Source organism: Rhincodon typus, chromosome 8 (assembly GCF_021869965.1).
Source record: "Rhincodon typus isolate 14 chromosome 8, sRhiTyp1.1, whole genome shotgun sequence".
Lineage (NCBI taxonomy): Eukaryota > Metazoa > Chordata > Chondrichthyes > Orectolobiformes > Rhincodontidae > Rhincodon > Rhincodon typus.
In genome coordinates this window covers 40,623,275-40,636,858 of record NC_063339.1, presented here as the reverse complement: position 1 = coordinate 40,636,858, position 13,584 = coordinate 40,623,275, and the positions used below count along the sequence as shown (strand labels likewise).

The 13,584-nt window shown below is 41.0% G+C and overlaps 1 pseudogene; it reads right to left on the bottom strand.

Moving 5' to 3' along the window:
* The window catches only part of LOC109923394, a 36,840-nt pseudogene extending 24,066 nt beyond the window's left edge, over positions 1-12,774 (bottom strand).
* Positions 12,775-13,584: the final 810 nt, after the last annotated feature.

Genomic DNA, 13,584 nt, shown 5'->3' with positions numbered 1-13,584 from the left:
ATTGCAAATAGAATGGTCAACAACGGTCCGAACCACCCTATTTGGAAGGACTTGTTCTGTTTCTTAAATTTCCCATTAAGGTTCATTAGATCCATGACCAATGGATCCAGCAACACATGGATTTTTTTTGTTGTTTTTGCTGCCGTGTAACAAAGATGCAGAGAAATAGGAAAGGAACAGGTGCGCTAACAAGCCTGGGACCAGCAACAACCTCCTACAGCTACCAAATAGTGTCTAAATTAAGCAATTACAGCTGAAGATCCCCTCAGGACGCAGAAGTGTACAGAAGGCCCAGAGTCCATCTTCCTCAATGCCATTTTCTCCAGATGAGCCAGACGCAGAGTTGCCATAGATTGAGGATGTCCCAGGACACTTTCTCAGAACTATGGTAACCGATAGAGTGGGACCTGCGACCTGAAGAGGTGGGTGGTCACCCTATCCAGTGGTTGTAGAGGCAGCACTAAACGTATATTCAACTGGCTGCTTCCACAAAGCCACTGGGAACCTGTGAGGGATCTCTCAGTCTTCAACCCACGGTTGTATCAAGACTGCTACTGATGCAATTGTGCCAAATCACACTACTTCATCTCATTTCCCCATGAGGAGGTCAATGCTGCAGCCTGGGCAGGAGACTTTGCCAACGTAGCTGACTTCCTGCAGGAGCGGGATGCTACAATCTATGCACGTCACATTGAGAGCGCCATAACACGACTGACTTTAATCGACAAAAAGGATTGATTCCATTTGGTTAATGTACAAGTCACTTACAAAATCAGTACCACATCTTAAACATCTGCACCAGATACCTTGGAAGCTGCCATGATGCCTATTTCCTTGAGAACTCGCACGTATGTGCTTCCTTTCAAGAGCTGGATGCTTTACAAGATGGGTATGAAAAACTAGGTCTACCCTCTTCAACTGTGGCTGATGACTCCATTACACAACCCTTTGACAGAGGCTGAGTGTAGATACAACGCAACCCATTCCTCCACCAGGGACATCATGGAGCAAATGAAAGACCAAATGAAGATGAGTTTCTGATGCTTTGAATCATCAGGCAGCTTGTGCTTTAGCCCAAAGCCAATATAATTCTAGCATGCTGTGCACTACACAACTGGAACAAAGCAGGGATGTGATAGCCTCAGAAGAGTCAGCAGTGCAGCAATTGTTTTCAAGGAGGAAGATAAGGACATTGAGCCAGAGGAACACAACTATCTGTATGATAGGACTGAGCAAAATTGAGTGCAACATACCAGATGAGACTTAATTGACCACTGGTTCCAGTAGATGTGAGCTTGGTGCAGCGATCACTTGTTGATTACAAATTTATTGTTGTTCAAAAGGTAAGGTGTCACTGCCTGGTCCCCAAAGCAAATGCAGTTTTTATTTTTTTTTTGCTTTTGTTGAATAAAACTGAAGGTTTTCAATCATTTAAATGTTTACCATTATCCAATGGTCCCACAATGAACAATGAAATGATGTTAGAATACCCTGGCACTGGTGGAGGATTAGCATGCTCTTATACAGGTTCTAAAATGGATGAGATTAAGCTTGGGTAATAAGTGCAGCTTGTTCTGAAATAGCAATACATTTACAAATATGTGCTTGTATTTGCAATGAAGTGTTAGCCATGCCATATATGTCTTGGTTTCCCTTCCACTACATGCATTGTGAGGAGCAACTTCTGCTGGCAGTCAGTTTGAGTTGCGCCAGGGTCATTCAGCTCCTGACCTCATCGCAGACTTCTTCCAAAAATGGAGAAAAGAACTGAACTCCAGAGATGAGGTGAGAGTGACTGTCTGACATCAAGGCTGCTTTTGACCAAGAATTGAATCAAGGATCCTGATCAAAACTAAAGTCAATTAGAATTAGGGGAAATCTCGCCACTGGTTGGAGTCATATCTAGCATAAAGAAAAGCAGCTGCAGAAGTTGGAGATCTGTCATTGTCGGCACCAGAAAAACAGCGCAGGAGTTTGCCAGGCAGTTATTTTTAAAACATGCAATGATACACCTCTGCAGTAGGTTGGGCTTGAACCCAATCCTTCTGGCTCAGAGGTAGGAATACTACCAGTGTGCCGTAAGACCCTCAGTTCCTCAGGCAGTGTCTTAAGCCTGTTCTCAGCTGCAATTTTTTTTCATGGGATGTGGGCATTGCTGGCTGTATCAGCATTTAACGCCATTCCTAATTGCCCTTGAAAAGGTGGCTCCTTGAACAGTCACAATCTCTGTGCCGTAGGCAGACTCACAATGCCATCAGAGGGGGAGTTTCAGGAGTTTGGCCCAGCAATACTGAAGGAAGGACAATACATTTCCAAGTCAGGATGGTGAGTGTCTGGGAGGGGAACTTGCAAGTGGTGGTTATCCCATTAATCTGCTGGCCTTGTCCTTCTAGATGAAGTGGTCGTGGATGTGGAACATGACAAGAAGCCTTGGTGAATTTCTGCAGTGAACCTTGATGATGGTACACACACTGCTGCTAAGGAGAATCGCAGAGGGAGTAGACGCTGTGTCAGTTTTGTGGGCTGTGTTGTCCTGGATGGTGTCAGCTTTCTTGAGTGTTTTTGGAGTTGTATTCATCTAGGCAAGAGGTGGATAATACAACACACTCCTGAATCCTGCCTTGTAGATGATGAACAGGCTTTAGAGAGTCAAGAGAGGAGTTATTTGCAGCAGGATTCCAAGCCTCTGACCTGCTCTTAAAGCCACTATGTTTATATGGTTAGCCCAGTTCAGTTTCCTGTTCCTCCTGATCTACTTTGCCTGTTTTCATGCCCCCTAAACTCTCAGTTCCCAAAAAAATTTAAAAGTTGCATCTTTTTGTTTAAATACCTTCACGAGCTCCTCACCTTCTCCAGTCTCTGACAATTCTCATTGCATTCCAAAACCCTATCCCAAACACACTCTCCTACTTCATACTTCTGGATCTCAGCAATCTACAATCTACACTCCAGAATTCCCACATAAACAATCTGCCTCTACACTTCATTCTTCTTTATCAAGCCCTCCTTAAAACCCAAGCTTTTAGTCTAACACTTTCTTGTTTGTTGCAGTGGTCATTTTTATCAGATTGCGCTTCTACGAACTGCCTTGAGACGTGGATCTACATTAAGGGCATTATGTAAATGTAACTTTGCATCAACGCATTTAAGAAAGAAAATGGCAAACAAAATAGCATTCTTATTTTACACTGTAAAAAGATTACTAGAATGGATTTATGAAATTAATACTTACAAAAATTAAGATATACGATTTTTGTCACTATAACAGGACACATTTTGAAGGCAAACGGAATGGTGACATAAATAATGGCAAGAGTTAAAAAAATCAATTTCAGTTCGGAGCCACGGTTTCGAAGTATTCTGTTTTAAAAAGAAAAATCCTTACGTGAACAACAGCAACTTCAATTATAAAGGTAACTGATATTTCAGAATCAGATTACATTCATTTTAAAACAAGTTTGACCACTACGTGGAATAACATTACTTTAAAAATGTGAAGACCTAAATCCTAACTTTACAAAAAAAATTGTCATAGCAGATCTCCATCACATGTCAGCATAAAAGAAAAATCTTTGTGCATTAGTCACATTTTGAAATATCAGTAGACATATTGAATTTACTGTTACTGATGGGTAATAATAAAAAAAACCTTACATTGCTCACACCACTGTTGATACCGGTGACAGCTATAACCACTAGAAATTTAATCTCATGCTATACAACTCAAGATATTTTCTCTGGTTTCAATGCAGAGTCAAAAGACGTTTGCTCCCATTTTGTTCACAATTCAAGGGCAGCTCGTACAAAATTTCACTCATCAACCATGACACTTCATTAAAATCTAAGTATATAATGACTATTAACATGTGCTGCATTTTGTGTTCACCACAAATCATGCTTTCCAAAACAGGATATAAACTGTAGTTGCATCATCACACACACTTGTAGGATAATTAAAGCATTTGAAGCTGACATTCTTTAAAACAGCTCTATTATTGGCCGACATTGTGACAGAGAATGAAGTTAACAGTTTTTAACAGTTGGAAACTCAGTTCAGGGTTACATAGAGTTCCATAGATAATGTGGTTCAATCAGTTTCTTTTTGACTCCCACTTTGTTTCTGACTTTTGCTTTAGGCAGTAAGCGGAATTTGAATTGCAGGTTTTCCCTGCTCTCCATTTGTCACATATTCTTCAATTACATACCTTCCTTATCACCTCAGTGGTTTTTCACCATGTTTTCTGTTCAGCACCGAAATCTCTAAGTTTCATGCCTGATGGCTCACTGTCATTTTGCTTTTTTTTTTGACTTTGCTATTTGATGTCAAGTTTAGGAAAACTAAGCTTTGACCTATGAGCATGTTTGACCAACACAAACTCTTAAGGTGAGCAACCTGTTGTAGACAATAGGACTATTCTGCAGGAGAACAGAAAATTATCAAGCCTGTGTTGAAGAGAAACATTGAAATTTCTGCCCAGCTTGTTACCTAATGAATACTTCTGCAAAGATCTCGTCACAATATAATGATCCTTTTCGGGGCTATTAATGTTTAAAGAGGAATCCAAACAGCTCATTTTAACTAATAGAACTGTGCCACAAGATTTCATGGTTTTAAACAGAAACTTTCATATAACATTACGTTTTAAAGTTACAAATGTTATGCACACACAAATTTACTTATTCCACGAGAATTATCTTATATTTTATATCTTAGAGTTATTTACTTCTGCTAGAACCACTCAAAAATATGCCACAGTCCTCTGGAATTTACTTTAAGTCTCTTTGGTTCCAGCTATTAGATAGACATAGAATCACCACAGTGTGCAAACAGGCCCTTTGGCCCAACAAGTCCACACCGACCCTTGGAGCATTCCACCCAGACCCATGCCCTTATAACCCACCTAAGCTACACATCCCTCAACACTATGAGCAATTTAGCATGGCCAATCCACCCAACCTGCACATCTTTGAACTGTGGGAGGGAACCAGAGTAAACCCACACAGACATGGGTAGAATGTGCAAACTCCACACAGACAGTCACCGAGGGTAGAACTGAACCAGGTCCCTGGTGCTGTGAGGCAGCAGTGCTAACCACTGAGCCGCCCCAAATTCTCCAAGGTAAAACTCTTCGTTTATATCACTTACTCTGGGTACTTCAATCCCTCGCCATGGTTACCTTCTGAATTCTTCCTGGTTAATTCTGTTCACTGCTTCTTTGCCACAAGTTTATCTTAGAACTGTAGATTTCTTCCACTAGCTTTGAGCAGGCATAAATCTTCCAGCTGCTTTTCCTTCATAAGATCTAAATTGAGAGATCAGGTCCTATCCACATTTCATAAGGAACGATGAAGGTAGTATCTTCTCAATTCAACTAAAAGCCAAACACCCTTTCGGCTTAATCTACAGGACACTCAAGAAGATAGTCAATCAGAGCTGAAAATGCAATTAAACTCTTTTGCAGCAAATATCCAGATGAATTAAGCAAAAGAGCCTCCAATCTCCCACAGTTTATCACCATAATAATGTAGTATGTTTTGGGATGTCATCAAACAGATCTTTAGGTTAATTATCCCTAATTTGAAGACTTTTCTGTGATTTGAACTATTAAACAGATTTTAGTCTTCCCTGTTTACAATCTGCATATAAACTATTCTTTGGCTGTGACATTTATACAAATCGTTTCTATTTCTAGTGAATACAATTGCCATACTCTTGACTCCCTGACCCACAAAAAAAAATCATGTTTGTAAAGATTGTTTTAGCTTTCTTCTCAAAAGTCCTATACATAATGTAGTGTTTTTTTTTATATCAAGTAAGTACAGACCCTTCAGCTACATCTCAGCATTAAAAAGGAGTCATCCATTGTTTAAGTGTTTATGCCCTCTCTGACATTGCAAGATAAAAAAAGCTTTTATGTATAGTTACTGTAATATCAACTTGAATGAATTATATCCACTTCAGGGCTTTTTATCAGCTTCTCTGCCACACGTGTCCATATATCTACATTTAACCATTCACCATTCAACTTAAAAGTTACATTCCTAAACCTATTTTTTTTGTCGTAGAACATATAAGTCATGAGATAAATATTCCTGAAAACGATCGGTATGGTTCTTACGACAGCACCACTTGATGTTGGGTGATATCAGGGTAAAGTTTGTCAGAACATATTCGATACCATTCTTCCTCAGAAAAACTTCAAACTCTTCTTACGTAAACTGGTGACAATTATATGACTCTAACACCTCTAAAAATCCATAGACTGCAAACCAACTATTCAAAACTCACCAGTTTTAGCACTTGTAGTAGGGGGCACTGACTCAACCTGCTGTAGACCTCTATGACTCTGTTGTTATGACCACTTGTTATTTCCACTGCTATTGACCAAAATAAGGTAGTCTTTTCTTCCCACTTCAAAGGAAGCACCATGCACCTGATCATAGAATCCCTACAATGCAGAAGGAAGACATTCAGCCCATTAAGTCTACACTGACCCTCCGAAAAGCATCCCACCCAAACCCAAGGTTGAATCAAACCTTGGCCACTGGCCCAGTGAGGCTGCAGTGCTAACCACTGAGCCACTGTGTGGCCCTGCTGCTTTCTCATTCCTACTGTTTCTTGTGTCGACCAAGGATCAAAACAAAAACTGCTGGAAAAACTGTGGCAGCACCTGTGGAAAGAGAAACAGTTAATGCTTCAAACCCAGGTGGCTTCTTCAAAACTGCTGCCAGACCTGCTGAGATTCTCCAGCATTTTCTGTTTATTTCAGATCCAGCATCCACAGTATTTTGTTATTATTTGATAGAATAAAAAGAATTTTGTTGAATCATTTTCTTAAACTGAGAGTTTTAAGAAACAAACTGTTAATTCCTACAAATTCTCCTGCAATGTCTCAACATCACATTCTTTAGGTTGTCCATTCATTACATAATTGAACACTTTGAGAACAATATCTACCTGGATTTCTTCACTTATTTCTCTGGCAGACACTGACCTATCACGAGTATTTAAAGTAATTCACAAGTAACTTCGTGGCTAGAAATGAATCACTCTTTATGGGAAGTCTTGAAAAAATGCCCACATATGCATGATCTGCTACTTTATATTTATTATTGAACTGATGGGATCATGCCTCATTGGGTAGAGCACTGGAATAGCTGAGCTTGATTTCCCAGAATCGTCACAAAAGTTACAGATTTTAAAATACATGCATAATTCCTCAAATTACCCGACTTTAAGACCAATGCTAACAGAATGCACAGATCAGGTTTCTGTACTAAACAAAAGCTACCATTTATTTCAAGTGAATACACTCTAGCCACAGGTAAAAGTTACGAACTATCAGCATTTAATTCTACTAATTATTTCTATTTCCCAAATAAACTCCCCCTTACACACACAGATGTAGACAAGATAATAAAACATAGGTTATGGACAGATGGAAAAACTGTATAGGCAGTTCTGCGGTTGCTCAGATAATTCTCATGCTGGCCAGAATGTTGCTTCTCAGTAGTTCTTCTCCAGATGCTTGCGCTGATTTGCAAAATAATACACAATGATCCTTAAGCACATTCTACATTCTTCTTTGTTTTCAAGGCTCTGTTTTCATTGTTACCTCAAACGTCTCTTGCAGTGTGAGAGAGGTGGTCCAGAAATGTTACATTTGACACCATGAAGCAATATTTGTGCTTTTGAGAGAATACTCCAGAAGTCAATCTAAGGCTTTGTTCAACCCTATAATGTGCTTTTCCTCCGTTTTGCTGCTAATTAGAATGTCGCCCAACAAGCAGCATACTTTTCACAGACTTAATATCGAACTCTTTACCCTCTAGAACAATGTGGGAGCAGTAGCCATCCTAAATGGTAATCCTTCTTTCTGGTACAACCCTTTGTGTTTCCGAATGGGAAGCAGCTTTTTGCTCGTCAATTACTCTAATTGCTAAACTGCATTTGAAAAAATCTCTTACTGAACATCATTCCTTTGGCTAATTTAGAATGCAAATCTTCACTGGTAGGCAGCTGGGAAAGTATCATTCTTGATCACCTGATTTACTGTTTGCTAATAATCACTATTGGCATGGAAGGACTCATCTCTTTTTTGAACAAGCATCATGGAAGCAACCTATTTACATCTCAGCACCTGCTTCATTGCCCCAGTTCAATCTAATCCATCCAACTCTATTTACAGTTTCTTAGTGCATATAACACTGATCTCACCTCACATCATGTTGGCTATACACTGCCTTGTCCTTTATCTTGACTTCGACTTTATTACACCTAATTTTACTGTATCGTCTTCCACGTTGAAAGACCATTTTGTGCTGTCTTAAGATTTGCTCAATGACAAAAATTGCAATTAATTGCAATTCCTGTCACATTTAGGGTTCAGCAGATTACTGTTCTTACTGTAAATAATTCAGCACAGTTTAATTGTAATTTTCAGTCAAATCCTTCTAATGGCAAATAAATGGCTGCATTATCGTATTCCACCCCAACTCTGGAATAGTTATTCAAAAACGAGTCTGTTTAAATGAATTCAAATGTGACTTACATCTCCTTCCAAGATAATAAACTGCTGCAGTTGCATCAATTATGAAATTAAGCTGGGAATCTCAAACTTGTATTTGTTTTGAGAGTATTTTCTGTGTGTTGGAATGAGTGCGCTGGTACTATATTTTCAGCCCTTTTACTCTCATATTCCATGTACTGTTTTTCCTGATCTCCAAGTACAACTCTTGATCTTCCTGCTTAATAACAAAAACTTCTGTTTCCATTTCTATCATCTACAAATTTGAGGACTTCCAAATTTCTGAACTAGATGTACCAGGAAGTTGATCTGTTGCATGGCCATTACCTGGAATGTTACTACAACCTCAAGCATCATTGTTTCTTCTACTCCTGCATGCCATCTGGATATGGTCAACTTTCTCATAGCAGAGCACATCGACTGGAATGAGCATTTAATTGGATGGTGGTCACCATGGCAATGGTTGCATCTAACCTTCTGACTCTGAGGCTGCAAAGTTTGCTGATATGACCTGGTTATGCTGAACTTTCCCTGACAACTCAAGAAAAGAGCTTCCTTGCAACTCTTTTTCTCTCAATCCCATAGCTTTGTCCTCATCACAGACCTTCTTCCATATAGCTTATTGTCTCTGCCCAAAATCTTGGCCTGGACTTTGTTTTTTAGGCCTCTTAAAAATATCACATTAAGTTTGCAGCATACCTACAGCGATGAGAGAATTTAATTATTTGGAGAAAGTAATCTATAGCAGTCTCACTTGGTAACTGCAACTGAATCTCAATTCCCTACAAGAGTCCAGAATTACACTAATTTAGGAATATTCCATCGAACTGGAGCGTCTCAACATTTGTTAGAAACAGCAAAAGCATTTGGCCTTATTATAGCAAGGAAATTGTTATTCACATCTAATTTGTTTGCTTTCAGCCAAAAGTGAAACTTTCATTCGTAATTATATCAGCCCCCTTTGTTAGGGGTGAAATCCTTCAATGCCTCCAAATATAACTTGTGACATTTCTTACAATTTTGTACCCTGTCACCCATTTACATGAGCACAAATTACACACGGAGCAATCCTATAAATTATTCAAACTTCCTCAAAATCAACTCAATTCAAAAACATGTCACTATATTTTTTCTGATGAAGGGTCTAGGCCCGAAATGTCAGCCTTTCTGCTCCTACGATGCTGCTTGGACTGCTGTGTTCATCCAGCTCTGCACCTTGTTGTCTCGGATTCTCCAGCATTTGCAGTTCCTACTATCTCTGTCACTATGTCCTTCAGCTTTCAATGTCTCAAATGAGGTATTTAAAAAAAAACTTCCATCCCAGTCTCATCATTGCCTATCGTATATTGCACCAAGTGACATTATGTTCTGACACTGTAGATTTGCTCGCCGAGCTGGTGTGTTTGATTGCAGATGTTTTCTCACCCTGCTAGGTAACGTCGTCACTGCGCCTCCGGTGAAGCGCTGGTGTTCTGTCTCGTTTGTTATTTATGTGCCTCAGTTTGCTACGGTGGTTGGCATCACTTCCATTTCTGTTTTTCAGTGGTTTGTATATCGGGTCCAGTTCAATGTGTTTTTTGACAGAGTTCTGGTTGGAATGTCAGGCCTCCAGAAATTCCCTGGCATGTCTCCGTTTGGCTTGTGCTATTATGGATGTGTTGTCCCAGTCGAATTCATGTCCTTCTTTGTTTGCGATCAGTGAGAACTGGTTGTCTCTTGGTGGCTAATTGGTGTTCGTGTATCCTTATTGTCAGTTTTCTTCCAGTTTGGCCTATGTAATGTTTCTCACAATCCTTGCATGGTATTTTGTACATTACGTTCAACAGATGGCAACAGACCCAACAGCACAGTTAGAGAAAAGGATGAAAACAGCCCTGAAGAAATTACACAACTCAGCAGATATCAGCAAGACAGACTACCAGCACACCCCGCTTCTATGGACTCCCTAAGGTACACAAGCCAGAGGTCCCCCTCAGACCCATTGTCTTACTACCAGGCACACCAACATATAGACTAGCCAAAGAACTACAACGGAAACTGAAATACTTAGTTGACAACACTACCAACTCCATCCACTCCTCCCAAAAATTTCTCAATATCGTCAAGGTCACAAGATTAGAAGAGGTCAAGATAATGATATCCTTTGATGTAACAGCACTATTTACATCCATAAACATTGGCCAAGCCGAAGAGACAATTGCCACACTGCTGGACGAATCAGGAAGGCAGGCACCCCACAACACCAACAGCATCAACAAGGACAGCACCCAGAAATTGCTAGAGCTGTGCCTCACAAACCACTTCACCTTCAATGACCGTATATTCAAACAATTCAACGGAACACCAATGGAATTCCCAATATCAGGACAGACTGCAGAAGCGGTAAAGCAAAGGTTAGAACGGACAGCGCTTCCCAATATACAACCCAAACTTTGGGTCTGCTGTGTAGATGACACCTTCATGATTATCAAAACGTACAAGTCTAGAAGAAAGCCACTGACACATAAACAACCTTCTTCACCGGAATAAAATTCGCAAAAGAAGAGAACAATAACCTACTAACCTTCTTGACATAATGGTAGAACACAAGAACAATGGGGAACTGCAGACTAGCTTTTACAGAAAGACCTCACATACGGACCAGATACTTAATTACACCAGCAACCACCCCAACACCCATAAACAGAGCTACATCAGAAAATTATTCAAATGGGCCACAACACAATGCAACAATCTAGAACTGCGCAAAGCAGAACAGGAGCACTTATACTGAGTTTTTAAAAGGAATGGATACCCAAAAAGCACCGTTACCTCCGCGAAAGACCACAAGAAGACACAACACGACCAAACAAACCAGTCACCCTACCATACATCAGAGACATATCAGAGATGACCACAAGATTACTCAGACCCCTAGGTATCAGGTTAGCCCACAAACCAACAACCACCTGCGACAGCTACTGACAAACGTAAAGGATCCCATACCCACAACCCATAAAACTAACATAATATACAAAATACCATGCAAGGACTGAGAGAAACATTACATAGGCCAAACTGGAAGAAAACTAGCAATAAGGATATACGAACACCAACTAGCCACCAAGAGACATGACCAATAAGATTATGTTCATCTGCAGGCAGCCATTATTGAACAAACTTTATTCACATTTCCCATTAGGAAGTATAACAAAATGCTCAGTTATTTTGATATAGTAAAACAAACCTAACAGGCACTTAAAGAATTTAAAGTTTTTCTTCCTTTTGTGTCCACAACAATGTTTACACTCAGGTTCAGATCCCATGAATAAATGAAAAAAAGGTTATTGTCAGACTGTTAGGAGGTTGAATATCTTTCCAATTAGTTTAAAATAATTCCCATGGTTACTGCGTGGCTCCTGAGAAATGTGTGTAATGCAAGAAGGGACTGATGTCATAATTACATAAATGTACTGTCACCAAACCAGTAATAAAAAGGCCTAGGCTAATGTTCTATTGATATGAGTCGTGGTGCCATTAATTAATATATTGATCAATTAATTTAAAAAAGTGACCATTAAGTGAAATTAAACTCTCATTAATTTCTTTTTTAAACTTTTTATAATGTCCTTATTTTATCTGATGCGGCCTACGTATGTCTCCAGAACCAGTGTAGCTGACTCTTCCCCTTTGCAATGGCTTAACAAGACATTCAGTTCAAGGACAATTAAGGACCTGCAGAGAATGCGAGTCTTACCAGTAACACGCACATCCCATTACAGTGTGAGATAACAAGGTGTAGAGCTGGATGAACACACCAAAAAATTAGCAATGGCTATTCAGGACAATTAGGTACCAGCTTATGGAAAAGTTCCAGCATAGCCCTCTAAATGCAATGCGCATTCAATTCTACTATAGCGTCAGGGAAGTGTACAGGTCGGGATTTCCTGTTTTAGGCGAGAGATAGAAACTCAGAACTTAAAATATTACCCACAAACGGAAGACCCATTACCCGAAGGGAAAGTTAGAGCCAATTCCTCTCACCCAAGCTGAGGCCTGGTCACAGCAGTTAAACTAGGTTTTCATTGGGAAATACAAAGGCTGGTTGAACATTCTGTCTCCTTCCAGCAATGGTCTTCCCACTGTTACAAACTGACCTGGTGGCCACATTCATGATTTCAACTCAAAGAAAACGCCACCGGAAAACCACTGGACGTCGAGATTGAATCCAGACCCACATCAAACCGCCACCAACGCGACGACCCGAGCCAAGGTCACGCCTCGAGACTAAACTCCGCCCACCAACCAAACCCAGACCCGCCCGTGGACATGCCGCGCCCCGCGCAGAACCCGAACCTCGGCCACAGCGAACAGCATCGGAGTCCAGACTCCGCCCCCGGCCCGGGCCCAGAGCGCGCTCCCCGAACTGAGTACAGGCTCTGCCCAGGCCCAGAGAGCGCTCCCCTATCCGAGTCTATGCTCCGCCCCCTGCCCGAGCCTAGCCCCGCCCCCACCTATACTTTTCCCTCCACTACCCTATCCCTGCCCAAATGTCCATGTCCCTCCCGTTGCCGAAGTCCTGGCCCATACAGTTAAAAAAATCCCCACAACTAATGGTTAAAACTTAACATACAATCAAACGTTGAATCAGAGATAGTAGGAACTGCAGATGCTGGAGAATCCGAGATAACAAGGTGCAGGGCTGGATGAACACAGCAGGCCAAGCAGCATCATAGGAGCAGAGAGGCTGACGTTTCGGGCCTAGACCCTTCATCAGAAAAGGGGGAGGGGAAGGGGGTTGTGAAATAAATAGGGAGAGAGTGGGAGGCGGATAGAAGAGGGATAGAGGAGAGGATAGGTGGAGAGGAAACAAACAGGTCGAAGAGGCCGGGATGGAGCCAGTAAAGGTGAGTGTAGGTAGGGAGTTAGGAAGGGGATAGGTCAGTCCAGGGAGGATGGACAGGTCAAGGGGGCGGGATGAGGTTGGTCGGTAGGAGATGGAGGTGCGGCTTGAGGTGGGAGGAGGGGATAGGTGGGAGGAAGAACAGGTTAGGGAGGCAGGGACGAGCTGGACTGG